General features: G+C 34.5%; 1 protein-coding gene across 1 annotated transcript in view; it reads right to left on the bottom strand.

The window, feature by feature from the left end:
* LOC138715424 (uncharacterized) overlaps nt 1-14,936 on the bottom strand; it is a 131,677-nt gene that overhangs the window by 18,703 nt on the left and 98,038 nt on the right. The window lies entirely within an intron of this gene.

The following is a 14,936-nucleotide window of genomic DNA, read 5'->3' as shown; positions in this document are numbered from 1 at the left end:
ACCGGCGTAGATGGAGTAGGGAAAGGGACTCTTGTGCTGGGGATGTCAGTTTGATTACACTCTGATTGATTGATTGATTGATTGATTGATTGATTGATTGATTGATTGATTGATTGATTGATTGATTGATTGATTGATTGATTATGTGGACATATTTTTTTCTTTCCACGCTCTCGCCGAAAATGCAGTACACAGTGCAGCTTTCCACTTTCGAACGTGGAAAGATAAAATGTATGCTTTTATTTTTTTTCAAAATGAACCGATGATGAACTTGGGATTATGTGACCTAAACAAGTGATCAGACGTAATGTGATTCAATATATTTCAGTTTCTGTCAACGTTCAAACCGGTTCAATAATAGGAGCACCAAAAAAGAAAGATAACTAACTACATGTCAATTTAGCTGTTATTCCAAGAATCTGTGATAAGTTCGTGGCCCCCGTAAGACCTTTTCTATTGTGACTTCGTAACTTAGATGAAACGTTACAAGCATTTCGACGTCAGCTGTTCATTCGTACAATATATTCCTATTAAATTAGAGATAGATAAAGATTTTCATAACAGTACTTGAATTTGAATTAAATTTAATAATAACTGTAAAAATTTTGTGATATATTATGCCAGTGTTTCTCAAACATTTTCCACTGCGAATCACTTTTAACGTATTGTACAAACTTGGAGTTCTTGTAGTTCATTTCTATTTCTCTCTTTTTATTATTATTATTATTATTATTATTATTATTATTATTATTATTATTATTATAAGGGGGGAAAGAGATAAAACTCGAATAGTAGCCAACAAAATGAAATTTCTGCGAAGAACAGCTGGCTATACTAATTAGACCGCAAGAGGAAAGAAGATGTTCTTCAAGAGCTTGAAATATCTTCTATTTTGGATTACATCTATAGTTACAGAACTAGCTGGCAGCAACATGTTCACCGCATGGAAAGAACTCGCATTCCTCGTCACATTTCTACCTACTGTCCAAGAGGAAAGAGAACCCTAGGAAGATCTGGGACATAATTAAATTGTTCAATCTTTGAACGAAAAACATAAACATAAAAATTCATAAATATTTATAATAGACAATGTAATAAATCTTCATTATTTGCACTTTATGTTAAACAAATTAATAAACAGTGTATAATAATAACACAGTGTGTGTGTCCGTGACATTTCTGTGTGTGTCCGCGACAATAAATATTAATCGATTACAATGTACACAGATGATTTTCAGTTTAATGCCTAGTACCTAATAGTGTCTTGTTCATTCCTGTCTAGGGTAGTACTGTTAATAAATAAACATTGTTGTTAAATTCACAGAAAACTTTCATTGCTTACAAGAGTTATACAATTTTATTCTGTGTGAGGTGTGTCCGTTAATACATGTGTTAATACATTAATCCAAATATTTTAAATTTACACTGATTACAAACCATGAACTTTTACTCAAAGAAACTGTTATATGTAATGTTTTGTTCTGTTATATCTAGAACCTGGAAAAAAGCCAATGAATTTAAGTAATTATAATATGGAGTGTCTAATTGTGTCCGTGGATAAATGGAATAGCCCATCTTTAAAGAGCTGGCTTGAGACCGTAACGGATGGCCCAATACTTGTTAGAATGATGATGATGATGATGATGATGATGATGATGATGATGATGATGATGATGATGATGATGATGATGATTCTTATTATAAAGAATTAACAGATAATAATTTAAATGAAAGACGGGAAGCAATTTGTAAACGTAGGAACCAAAAGAGTGATTACGTGATGGAAAAACTGAATAAGGTAGAAACAAATACTAGGAATAAAAACATTAGAGATTTATATAAAAGACTTAAAAAAGGCTATCAAGCAAGAATGAGAATGATGACTTGCATACAAACTCTCATTCCATCCTGAAGAAATAGAAAAACTATTTTGGGCGACTACTAAATATAACTTACCTAGGACAAATAGAAATGATCGGGACTATATTCAAATACAAACTTCTGAGCTATTCATAGCCCAGCTACACTTTCTGAAGTCGAAATTACGATAGAAAAGCTGAAAAAGTACAAGTCTCCAGGTATCGATGAAATTCCAGTGCGCAAAATTAGTCTAATAGAAGAGAATGTAAAGTATTATCTGGTGAAATGAGCTTGTACTTGCTATTTGGAAAAGGAAATTATACCAGAACAAATGAAGTAGTCCATAATAAATTATTATACCTTTCTTTAAGAAGGGGAAAAGTCTAACGGTAGTAATTTTCGAGGAATATCACTTTTATTGACGTTATTCGAAAATTTGTCCACTATACTTTTGAGAATACGGCCTGGGTAGCGTAGTCTGTATAGCGTTACCCTTCTGTGCCCCATGTTGCAGGTTAGACCCCGGCCCAAGTCAATGGCATTTAAGTGTGTTTATCATTATTTATAATATTTCCTCATTGCTGATCGAAAGTGCGTGTGGAGCAGGAGGAATGGAAATACGAATTCCAAGAAAGGCGATCGAGTGAGAATGAATGAACGAACGAACGAATGAATGAATGAATGAATGAATGAATGAATGAATGAATGAATGAATGAATGAATGAATGAATGAATGAATGCACTTTGAAAGCTAGACTCTGGTGTCAATTATATATTATTGTATTCCATTAAAGATGAAAATAAATAAGAATGTGGAAATATAAGAAGAAATAACACGTAAATAAAGGGAAATATAGGTATCTGAATGAAAAACCAAATTTTAAATACTTGCAGTCGCGTGGCCTTTTCAGGAGCGAGACCCTAGGCGACTGTCTATTTCGCCTTATGTAGCTCGCCTCTGCTCTTGCTCATCTCACGCTCTTCCCTCTCATATAAGTTCCCAATGATCAATTACATTACGTCCTGTCAATACGTAATTTTACTACCTTTTATATAGATACTATTTTAATGTTCGTTTTATTCTATTTTAACCAATGACATTTACATGCACCATTGTTTTCCATTATGTTCTCCTTTTCACTTCATATAATATACTTCACTATTTGTTCGCAATATAACGTACTCTAGGTTTATTAATTGATCTGAAGATGCTTCCTTCGAACCGAAAACGTTAATCATTTATCTTCCAATATGTAAAAATAGCATCTGTGTGTTCAATCACATTTGTATACTGATAAGTTTGACGGTTTTTTTTTTTTCCTTGTTAGGAGGGAGGGAGGGAGGGAACATCCCACGCACTATACCCCCCCCCATATGGGATGAGTTGCGTGCCCACCGATCCTCTACGCGTACCGACCTCTTAACGACCGATCCCTACAAGACAACAGAGTCTATATACCATTCCTTCTTCGGCAACGCCCACCCAAGGCTCCCTTAACGATCCGAGGCGGAAGTCCTACCCTGAGAAGGTCTGGCCCTGGGTTCCGTTGCAGAAGCTATCCGTCATCACTTGAATACAATCCACGGAGGCCGGTCGAGAGAGCCAGCAGCTTCGGAGGGCCGCCTGTAGAGCGATCTGAAAACCAGAAGAAGTAACGGAATGATGAATGAAAGGATGATAGGGGAGGAAAGGAAGTGGCGAAGATGAGTGGGGTTCCAATCACCTGATAAAGTTACCTGATATTCATCAATAGGAGTGAGGGAAAAACCCCGAAAAACCTCACCTAGGCAACTCGTCCCGACCGGAGATCGAATCCTGGCTCGCTGGGTTCGGAGTTAGACTTGCTAACCCCTCAGCCACAACGGTGGACTTGACGGTTGTTACATAAATTTTGAATATTATTGCACAGCTTATCGAACCCAAATCAAGTAATGAGATAGGTTTGGAAGTAAATCCCGAGAAGACAAAGTAGTGTGACCAGAACATAGCACGAAATGGAAATGTAACAATTGTAAATTTATTCTTTGACAAGGTGAACAATTTCAAATATCTTCGAGCAGCAATAACAAATGACACTCGAGAAGAAATTAAACGCAGAATAAATAACGGAAATGCCTGCTATTATTCGGTTGAGAATCTTTTGTCATCAAATCTGCTTTCAAAAAACTGAAAGTTAGAAATGTTAAATGTTATATTTTATTTAATGACGCTCTCAACTGCCGAGGTTATATCAGCGTCGCCGGTGTGCAGGAATTTTGTCCTGCAGGAGTTCTTTTATATGCCAGTAAATCTACTGACATGAGCCTGTCGCATTTAAGCACACTTAAATGCCATTGACCTGGCCCGGGATCGAACCCGCAACATCGGGCATAGAAGGCCAGCGCTATACCAACTGCGCCAACCCGGAAAGTTAGATTTTATAAAACAGCTATATTAACGGTTGTGAAAATTGGACTCTCACTTTGAGAAAGGAACAGAGGTTAAGTGTGTTCTAGAATAAGGTGCTTACGAAAATATTTGAAGCTGAGGGGAATGAAGTTACAGGAGAATGGAGGAAGTTATACAACGCAGAACTGCACGCATTGCATTCTTCACCTAACATAATTGAAACATTAAATTCAGACATTTGAGTTGGACAGGGAATGTAACAAGTATGGGTGAATCCAGAAATACATATAGAGCAGGATGCAGAACTCAAAGAGATAGAGGTAGAAGCATGAGGAAAGCATTGGTTTCCCTTCAACAATCCACCGGCGTTGAATGACTTCTCCGTGACTCGTCTGCAACCATGTGGCGGAATACAACAAACCTGTGCTTACGGAAAAAATGACGAAAGTTTTTCCGACCACAATAATTCTGTAGCCCGGAGGAAAAAGGTTTTAAGTCAGTTTTTTGTGAAAATGAGATTTTTATATATTCTGAAAGTGGAAACAATTCTCTACAGTCTGGCAAAATGGTTAAAGTCAAATAAGACTCCTGACTGGATTTATAGAGCGTAACAAAATATCCATATCCTAAGTACTTTTTGAATCGAGCACACGCAAAATAAAGGACTTAAGAATATTTAATACTTTATTCCTTACAAACATCACATGTTTACTTTCCATGAGTCCCTATTAAAAAGGTCTAACTTGTATTTTAGCTATTTTATCACATACTGATGACCTTTCCTTTTAAAACTTTAAGCACTAGATAAACAGTCCTATAATGTTTAAGACCTATTTTGCATTCCTAATAATTTACATTTCTCATTTGTTTTGATATGGAAAAGATCTTATGTTTACATAGTCCCTTCTACTCAGTTTGGGTTCTATTTTTAAAAGGGCTTAAGTGCGGCTATTTTTACAAATAATCAAGAAAGTTGTTAAATGAGCAACATTACTTATTTTAGAAGAAATATAAACAAATAATATGCAGAAAAAACCTCTAAATTAAAAAAAAAAAACTATAATTTACAGCAATTTCAATCTTTCTACTGCTCTCCTGAAAAGTAAAAAAAATTTTACTTTTAACCTTTTTCCTCCCGGCTACAGAATTATAACAATAAACTGATCACAAATGAGACAACGCGCTTTGTGATTATTTTGAATACAGAAGTATTCATTTTCCCCATTGTTCTTTAAACTACTACTTTCCGACCGATATTGCTTCGAATTCCATCTCTAGACAGTGAATACAAATCTTCTGTACTTTGTCATGTGGACGATGAGTGACCTTGGAGGAAGGAATGAATGACTAGTCCGGCTCGTGACGAATGCAACAATTGGAGTGCAGTTCTGCATCGCTGATATAAAGTGTTAGAAGGAAGACCTGACAGCCATTCCAAGATAAATGAGCCTAAGTGGTAAAAATTAAATTTGTGATAATAAAATTTATTTTGACGAAGAGAGCTTCTGAATAGTGTAAATTGCCAGATTCCAAAAAAATATGTATTTATTTGTATTTTAACTCTCATTTTTTAAGGTCTCAAAACAATGTAGGTAGTAATCTTGTTTTTGAAATGTAAATTTGTATCCCTATGTTCTCACTATTGATATAGCCAAATCAGTTTCCTTAAGATGGTATGCTTGCTACTTCTTATTGGTAGAACCTATTAGGTACATGGTGGACAGTGTGATTTTGTATTTTGTTATTTCCTATAATTATTGTGACAATGTATAAAGATAGCCATCTTCTTGTCCTGTACGGAACTAGAAAAGATATAAAGTTTGTTTTGCACGTTAATGAAAGAAGGTAAGTGCACAATCTTTTACAGAAGTTAAGTAAGTACCGCTCTCATAACGTCACTAATTTTAATTAGATTTTTAATAAGGCATTTTTAAAGGAAATAAGGTTCCGTACAGAACAGTTCCGTATGGGACAGTTCTGTACAGGACAATTACTAACAGAACTCGAGGTTGCTGTATTGTTGATTATTGGTGTTTTATGTAGAACATTTGAATTTGTTTCATAGGCTATATGAAGAGCTCAAGAACAAACAATGGGAAAAAGTAGCAGCGATCTCCAAAATTCAGCAAAGTCACTGTTTTTTACCATGACTGTGAAAGCGTTCTTGTTGCCACAACAGCCCGATCAGAAATGTGTAGACACAGCATCTTTAAAGAATTAACCACATTAACCACTCTAACAAGGGAAGGGTTTCGGCTCGAACAGGAATTTTTGGTTAAAAATTTGTACAGAGACTTACCTCACAATGGGGATGAAGACCGTAAAAGCATTCATTTGTGTAACCCTCCATTTGGTTGGTATTGGTCAATACACTTCTTTAAAGATGTACATGAGGATTCTCCATAAATTCATGATACAGCATGGAGTAGAACAATAAGCACAACACGCAAAAGCAATACCTAAACAATCTTCTGAATCACACTCCAGTGCTGAAAAATCAAATGCCATCTGAATTACATTTTTGAAGTTCAAGACTTGTTCAGGATTCACGTAACAAGCTGACTGCCAGGAATATTGAAGCATAGGGTGGTACACTGGAGCAGACAACTGGTTATGAATAACAGAGTGCATTTTCATTATAAACACTCGATTTCCCAAGTTAAGTTCTGGATTCTCAGCAAGAGTCCTTATGCAATCTGCTATATTCCGAGCATAATATTGTCTAAGGAAATAGATATCCAGAGGCTGGATAAATTTAGTTTTTTTTAGGTGGCATGATCATACATTCCATGTCCTAGTCTTGGAATGATTCATTTATTAAGGTCGTGTTCTTGTGCACATTCAATGACTCACACAACAGTGTACATTCTTGATTAGCTGCAATATTTTCGGATAGAACGTTGGAGAGAAATGTTTTTAAATGGGCTTCAGACATTTTACCAGTCGCACTAGCTTCTAGGCTAGGCTAGGCTTACGGGTAAGGTGTCCCATCCCCTTAACTTGTGCAGTGCTCTCCCCATCCCTCAACCTGTACAGTGCTCTAACAGACAAACCACACATTACACAAACGAATGCTTTTGGGAGCTTTACAGAGATGTAAAGATGGGCTTGTATAGAAATTTTGGATACGAAATTCCTGTTCGAGCCGAAACCCTTCCCTTGTAAGAAGCCTATATTACGAGATTTACTCTGACTCGTCACTTACAGCAAATGACTCAGAATCAGACGCTATAGCTAGAGATATAAGTCTTCAGAATGTGAAAATATGTCTCCTCTAGAACAAAGCCATCACAACCTAAAACATCCCATGAATCTGGAAGATTTAAATCCTAGAAAGTTCATTGAAGTTGAATTGACAAGTGATAAGGGACTAAAGCATAAATATCATACTATATGCAGTGCTGTCATGGTGGAGGTCATACGGGGTCATACATCATATGAGAACCTACAATTTTTTTTTTAATTAATTGTATGGGGAAAAGAAAATTTTGTCTGTACGGAGGCATACAGCATATGGGTGCCTAAGTTTTGTACATGTACAGATCTTAGATCATCTCTTGGTGTTCTTAATGTATTTTGTTTGATGTTCATGAACAAAAATTGTCCACCTCTGCAGCACAGGAATCCAGAATTATATAAAATAATGGTTGAAAAACAAGACGTGCTGCAAATACACACTCCAAGATTCATAAAGACAAGTATGCATCTACAGTGGTGCTACATGGTATATTCTTTAAATCAAATTTGTTGTACAATTAAAATGTAAAGCAAAACAATTTCTTTACTTCTTCTTTAATACTAATAAAATCATTAAATGACAGTTGGAAAGATAAAGAGAGGAGAGTAAAATATATTTCAAGGGAAAAAACAAGGGATGGGGCATATGGCCAAGGAAAAAATTACCATGACAGCACTGACTATATGTAATGGCAAGGTTGAGAACAAAGGTATTAAAGTACTTTTTTTTTTAAGCAGACAACCAAAAATGACAAACATTTTAAGCTAGATGAGGAATCCTCTTCATTTCAAAGCATTGTCAAAGTGTCTCAGATAAGAAGAATCTAAATGATTCTGATATTGTTAGAAAAGGAGCTGACATATTGCATTATAAATTTAACTGAAGGTTCTTAAATTGAAATAAACTTGCAGTTTAATGTACAGTATAATACATAATCATTAACATATAACTTCTTATGGTTAAATTCAGCAGATCAATCTGACCGTTTCATGACAAAATTTCCTCTAATTGCACATTGCTGTCCCATAAAATACATGTAAAATCGATAAAAATAAATATTTGTTATATTAAAATTACATTATTACCTCCAAAAAACAAAAAAACTCTCAAAGAAGACTTCTAATTCACAAGTGTCCCGTATGGAACTTTTTGACTGTCCCATACGGAACCAAGTATTTCTGGTTAATTCGTAGCAGTTACAAGGTTTTTTTAAGAAGTAACTATTTTTATAAAATGTTTCAGTGCCTACAAGTTCATGGAAAAAATTTCAGTTACTTAAGGAATCAGATATCACAGATTTTTGCCATCAAAGTGCTTGTTGACTATTGAGGTGTCTAAAAAATGTCCCGTACAGAACCTCATTTTATTTAGATATTTCTCAGAAAATAAAATTCAGTAAACTATTCTGTTTCAGGAAGAGGGTCCTTCACACTTTAACAAAATTATTCATTTATCACTGAACATATTTTACCAAAGATATAAACTTTATAGACAATTATATTTCCAAAGTTGCTGTCTAAAGTGTCCCGTACGGAACCTGGAATGGCTGCTGAGGAAAAAAAGACCATTGGGGAGGCCGAGACGTAGGTGGGAGGATAATATTAAAATAGATTTGAGGGAGGTGGAATATGATGGTAGGGACTGGATTAATCTTACTTAGGATAGGGACCGACGATGGCAGGCTGATGTGAGAGTGTCAATGAACCTATGGGTTCTCTAAAAGCCATTAGTAATTAAATATTATTAATATTGTTATAATAATAATAATAATAATAATAATAATTATATTATTATATCGAAATTTAATAAAAAGTATTATTTTATGAGAAAAAAAATTGATTTTAAGTAGCCTATAATGAATGTACCACCTGTATATTTTAATCGCATAATTTAGAAAGGAACTAAGTAAAAATTTGCACTTGTTTGTGGTGAAATGATTAATACTTCCATGAAGTATTGATTTGCAAAGAAAGGAACTTAGTCAAACCTTTCCCTGTATCCCTAACATCAAGTTGACATTTATAGTACGGGACTGGTACACTCGTATTTAGCATATTCATGAAAATAAATTTCTTTGATCTTCTAAAATGTAGCATATTTTGACTTCATTCTTTTCTAAAAAGTGCTATCCTTTGTAATATTAATACAATACTCACTTTCATTTGATCATGAATTAACGCAACGCAAATCAGATAACAGTCCCATATGTGGTTAGGGAGGATTTCCAAGTTTCATTAGTGTTAGAATTATTATTATTTATTGAAATGGGTATAAATATAGAATTTAAACTATGTTAATAATGTACAGTAGTGGCAAAAAAAAAAAACGGACCGACCCTTGTAGCTGATTTCAGAGCCTTGTTCACTCCAGAGCCACGATAGACTGGTAACTAAGACTTTCGTGGTTCGAATCCTGCCTGGGAAGGAAACTTTTTTTTGTTCCTTATTCAAATTTATTCCCAATACTTTTCGATTGCAGCGATATTTTACTACTTAATTAACTTACTGTTCCCAGAACATGAATTTTACCAGATTATTTTCTAATGGTTTTCGAAATGGGCTACGTCAGCAGTCGAAACTACAATTTCAATAGATCACTCATTATCTTGTGAATGAGGGCATGGCATGAGCAGTGGCTCATTTCAGGACTTTGATTATTCCGTCGGTCCAGTTTTTTTTGCCACTACTGTACATACCGTACATTGTCAAAAACTTGCATTTTGCTATAATCGGTAGACCTACTATGAACTTTTATAAGATCGTTAAAAGAAAAACAAAAGAAAATAATCCTTACAATACAAATGTTAATATATTTTAATACTAATTAATAATATTAACACACGTAATTATGTAACATCTCAATTATTCTGATCGGTGGAATGAATATTTCCTTTCTAAAAGCTACAAATTTTTTATAATCGTCTGGCTTTATGGCGGAAAGCTGTAGCCTCATTTCTGCTTAACTGCATTACTCTATTGCAGTAATTTGTTTTCAGGATAAATATGCAGAGAATCCAGATATGAAACTGATAAATATTATATTTCTCTTTAGATCTTTAATAGTATTAATGATATTAATCAAAATGAAATACAATAATTAAGTTATTAATATTTATTTTGTAATTTTACGATTATACTATAATTATTGTTATTGATGATGTTTCATGTTTTTATTGATTCGTATTTTCGTGATTTCGTATACCTACATTTTGCAGTAGGCCTGTTCTCCAAATTTAAAATACTATTTAAATATAATTTGCGATTCATCGAATGCCACACTGTCAGAATCGCTGAATTATACGATTTATTTTGTTCGTATTTATTGATAAGAAAGGATTGCCATAAAACAATGTAATGTATTAAAACCATAAAACATCATTGTGCTCAGTAATTTTTAAAATGCGTCGCGATTTCGGTAGTGTTTTTAAATGTGCTTGTCCAATCGAGGCTTAAAATTATCAGCCTCCCATATAAACATTCATTCCTATAATCGCCATTGACGCTATAAAACGTAAATGTTTTTATTCCCTACTTATTGCTGCAGTTTTCAAGCAAGAATCGAATTTATAACTTAGAAATCTTACCTCAATGGGAAGAGGTTCATCCTGGTTGTCCCATGAGAATCGAACCGAGCTCCTTAATTCACATACTGTCCATAAAACACTATTTTTGCTTGCTTTAATTGAAATCAAAACTCAAAATGGCGGTTCAATATGTCATTTGCATTGTTGAAGACGGTATTGTTATGCGTTGAGCAATGAATGCCAATTACATAGAGAATGAAAAAATGGAACTAACGTCAGTGAGTAGAAGCTGTAGCACAATCTCGTTTGCAATGCCATAAGTTCGAAAACAACTTCATTTTAACCTTTAAAGGCACACATTGAGTCACCAGCGAATAGGGATTATAAAGAATGGTCACTGAGCGAATTTTCCTGTGTTTTGTTTCTCTGTGCACCAGCGTTTAGTTCCACTTTCAAGCGCTAGAGGTTAGTGTAATCGAGCATATGCTGAGATAATAATTGAGTATAGAGTTGAGACACAGGATCCAAACATCGCCTACCTTATTGCATAATCCAGTAACGCTTTGCTTCAAATAAATTCAAGTTAACAGCTTACCCTTATTTCTCAATGACAAAATATAATAATAATTTTTTATATTTCAGACATAATAAATTATATTATAAAATAATATAACATATTATAAAACTATGTATCAAATTCGTTTAATATTTGTATATAATATAATATAGGTAAATGGTTTTACTTCTCATAAGAGTTTTGTTTTTCCATTTACACTGCTATCAAATCATTATATATTTTAATGGTTGTTGGGGTCAACGTCTCAACTCTCATTACAAAGGAACTCTAGAGTCTAGACATTACAGTTAATGACGGATTTATTATTTTATGGATCCAATTTATTTTATTTGAGTACATAATGTACCTAGATGTGTTAATTATGTGTTATATTTCCGATGTGTCGACTGCTAGCTGGTGTGATGTCAGTGCCAACTCTAGGGAGAAAGCAGAATCTCACGCTCTAGCTGGCTTGAAGGTCATTGAAATCAGTCTGGCTACATCAAAGGTACCGACGCGAAGTGTCCATTCTTTATAATCCCTATTCACAGGAGTCACTTCCCACAATCTAGTCGGAGTTTGCCTTCGAGTCAAAAACTTGGCGATCATTGCCGAGAAACCAATTGTAAAATTACAGTAGGAACTAGACATTTTCTGGCATTCGACGAATCGTAAATTATATTTAAATAGTATTTTAAATTTAGAGAACAGGCCTATATATATATTAGTTGTCTATAATGCCGTTTGACATTTTCTGACAGCCAAATATTAATTTACAGTCACTGATAAATTTATCGCACTCCCTCTATCTCTCCATAAGTCTTCTCCTATGCCCTTTTCCATGTTGTCATAGGTCTTCCTCTTTTTCTCCTTCTTGATGGGGTCCAATCAAATGCCAACCTTGGTAATCTTTCAGCATTCATTCGCATCATATGCCCATACCATATTAGTTATTTTGTGAAAATATCCTCTACAATATCTTTCTTAACTTGCATTTTCTCTCTGATTATATCGTTCCTAATTCTGTCTCTTCTTGAAATGCTTGCTGATTGTCTCCAATAATCCATTTCTAAGGCCAAAATCATGAACTAAATCATTTAATAACATGTGATCTACACATTATAATATCATATTGGTGGTAAAACAGAAATCTTTCTGCACTTTCTCCACAAATGAAGACCAGATATTAATTGATTATGTTTCTAAACACAAATCCCTGTTCGACATGAGCCAAAAAGAAGAACCAACGTAAACAATAACTAATCTATATTTTGCAACAACCAGAACTGTTAATACAATTGAGTAAAATGATTCATAATTGAAGGACACACACACGATGCGGCAGATTTAGCTAGGTACTGAAGCAAAGGTTTGATCGATGGACAAGAAATATCTTGCATCAAATCGGATGAAGTTATAAGATATCTTGGCATTACTTTTAATGATGAAATAAAATTTAATGCGGCGCAACTAATTGAAAAACTGACAAAAAAATCTTAATCAGCTGGTCACTTCACCCTTACTCATGCCTGACCAAAAGATAAATATATTAAATCAATATATCTGGCCTCAGTTGGTTTACCCCTTCCAATGTGCTCCTTTAAAAGATCTTAAAGTGAAATTTCTATCTGATATTGACAAATTAATTCGCAGCGCTGTTAAGGAAATAATTAACATTCCTACTGACACCTCGGATGCTATGTTGTACGCACCAAGAAGATTGCGAGGTTTAGGAGTACTTAAAGCCCAGTGGGAAGCTTACCTTCAGCACTTAAATATTTGTCAAAGACTTTTACACGTTGACAACCCTCATGTAGCAGCCACTCGAAATCTTCCAAACGAAATTGAACATTGCATCAAACAATTACCAATTACCTTCGATTGCTCTGAACGTTTTTCTACTCAAAAACTAAGAAAAGCATTGCGTGAAGATTCTTTTCATCAATGGAGCAAATTGAAAAGTAAAGGTTTGGGAGTTGTTTTCTATTCTCACTGGAAGAAAGGTAATTCGTGGATCTCAACCAAAATGGGACTTTCGAGCAGTCAGTGGACGCAAGCCATTAAGATGAACTGTAATACAATACCTGTACGTACTCTCCCCGGTAGAACTCTTGACTCAACCCGTTGCAGAAGATGTGACGAGCAAGAAACGCTTCCTCACGTCTTGGGTTTCTGCCATCATGGAGAATTGCTCCGAATCAACAGACATAATACGGTTCGTTCTCTCATCGCAGCTTCAATCCGTCAGAATGCTTCCTATGAGGTTTATGAGGAGGTTGGTTGCGTCTCTTCTGATGGCTCTACTAGACGGGCTGATATCATCATAATTGATCGGCAGAAGGATAAGGGTGTCATTCTTGATCCCACAATCCGTTTTGAGATGCATGAGCAACAGCCACATGAGGTGTGTCGTGAAAAACAAGTCATATATGAGCCTTGTTGTCAGCATCTTGGAGCACAATACCACATTACACATTGGACAGTTTTTGGGCTCATGTTCGGTGCCCATGGCACGATCCCACGTGAAACTTTAAATCAACTTAAACAATACAAAATTTCTGATGCAACGATTGATGCCATAGGATCTCATGTGTTAAAATCATCCTTAGCTATAATTAGTAATCATTTGTACCCAACAAAATTTTTATTGTAAATGATTTCCTACGTTTTCTTATCTTAATGTTTTTTCTTTTTCTTTCCAAGTGTCACAAAATTGTTTTGTTTACTTATTATTCTTTATGAATTGATTAGTAGGCCGATCTATCGAACCCTTATTTAGGGCAGCTTTTGTTTATACAAATTATCTCATAGTCAGTCAAGTGGAATGCCATGCAAAGGAGAGAAGTGCAACAACCTCCTTCTCACATTATTTTTTTTTATTTGTAATATTACATTGCTCAACAGTCAAAATGTATCGCAGATAAAATTGGTCATTTCTTACTAATTTTGGGGTGATAAAATGAAAATGATCTTCATTTTGGTGGATTAGTTCTCATTTCGATTTTGCATAGTGTTTTTGCTCGAATTTTTCGATTTTTCTCGAGATGTTATTTTATTTACATTTTATATATTATTTATATTTATATATATATGTGGATAAACACATAGTGTAATGACATAGTAAGAAATACACAGTGTACACATTTGTAAATCAGTTCTCACACAATTACAAAATTTACTAATATGTCCTATTTAGCAACCTAGCAACCAACGAGAGATAGGCTATTTCTTATAAAAGTAAGCCTTCCTAAAATAAGAATGACTCAAATTGAACTAAATGATCTCGTTATGGACTTAGAAGTGTCTACGGTAAAAACAAGGCTGAGTTACTACGGTCACGACTTAAGCAGTTGAAAAAAAAAATGTTAAA

This window comes from Periplaneta americana, chromosome 15 (genome assembly GCF_040183065.1).
Source record: "Periplaneta americana isolate PAMFEO1 chromosome 15, P.americana_PAMFEO1_priV1, whole genome shotgun sequence".
NCBI classification, from domain to species: domain Eukaryota; kingdom Metazoa; phylum Arthropoda; class Insecta; order Blattodea; family Blattidae; genus Periplaneta; species Periplaneta americana.
This window is presented reverse-complemented; position numbering and strand designations above follow the sequence as displayed.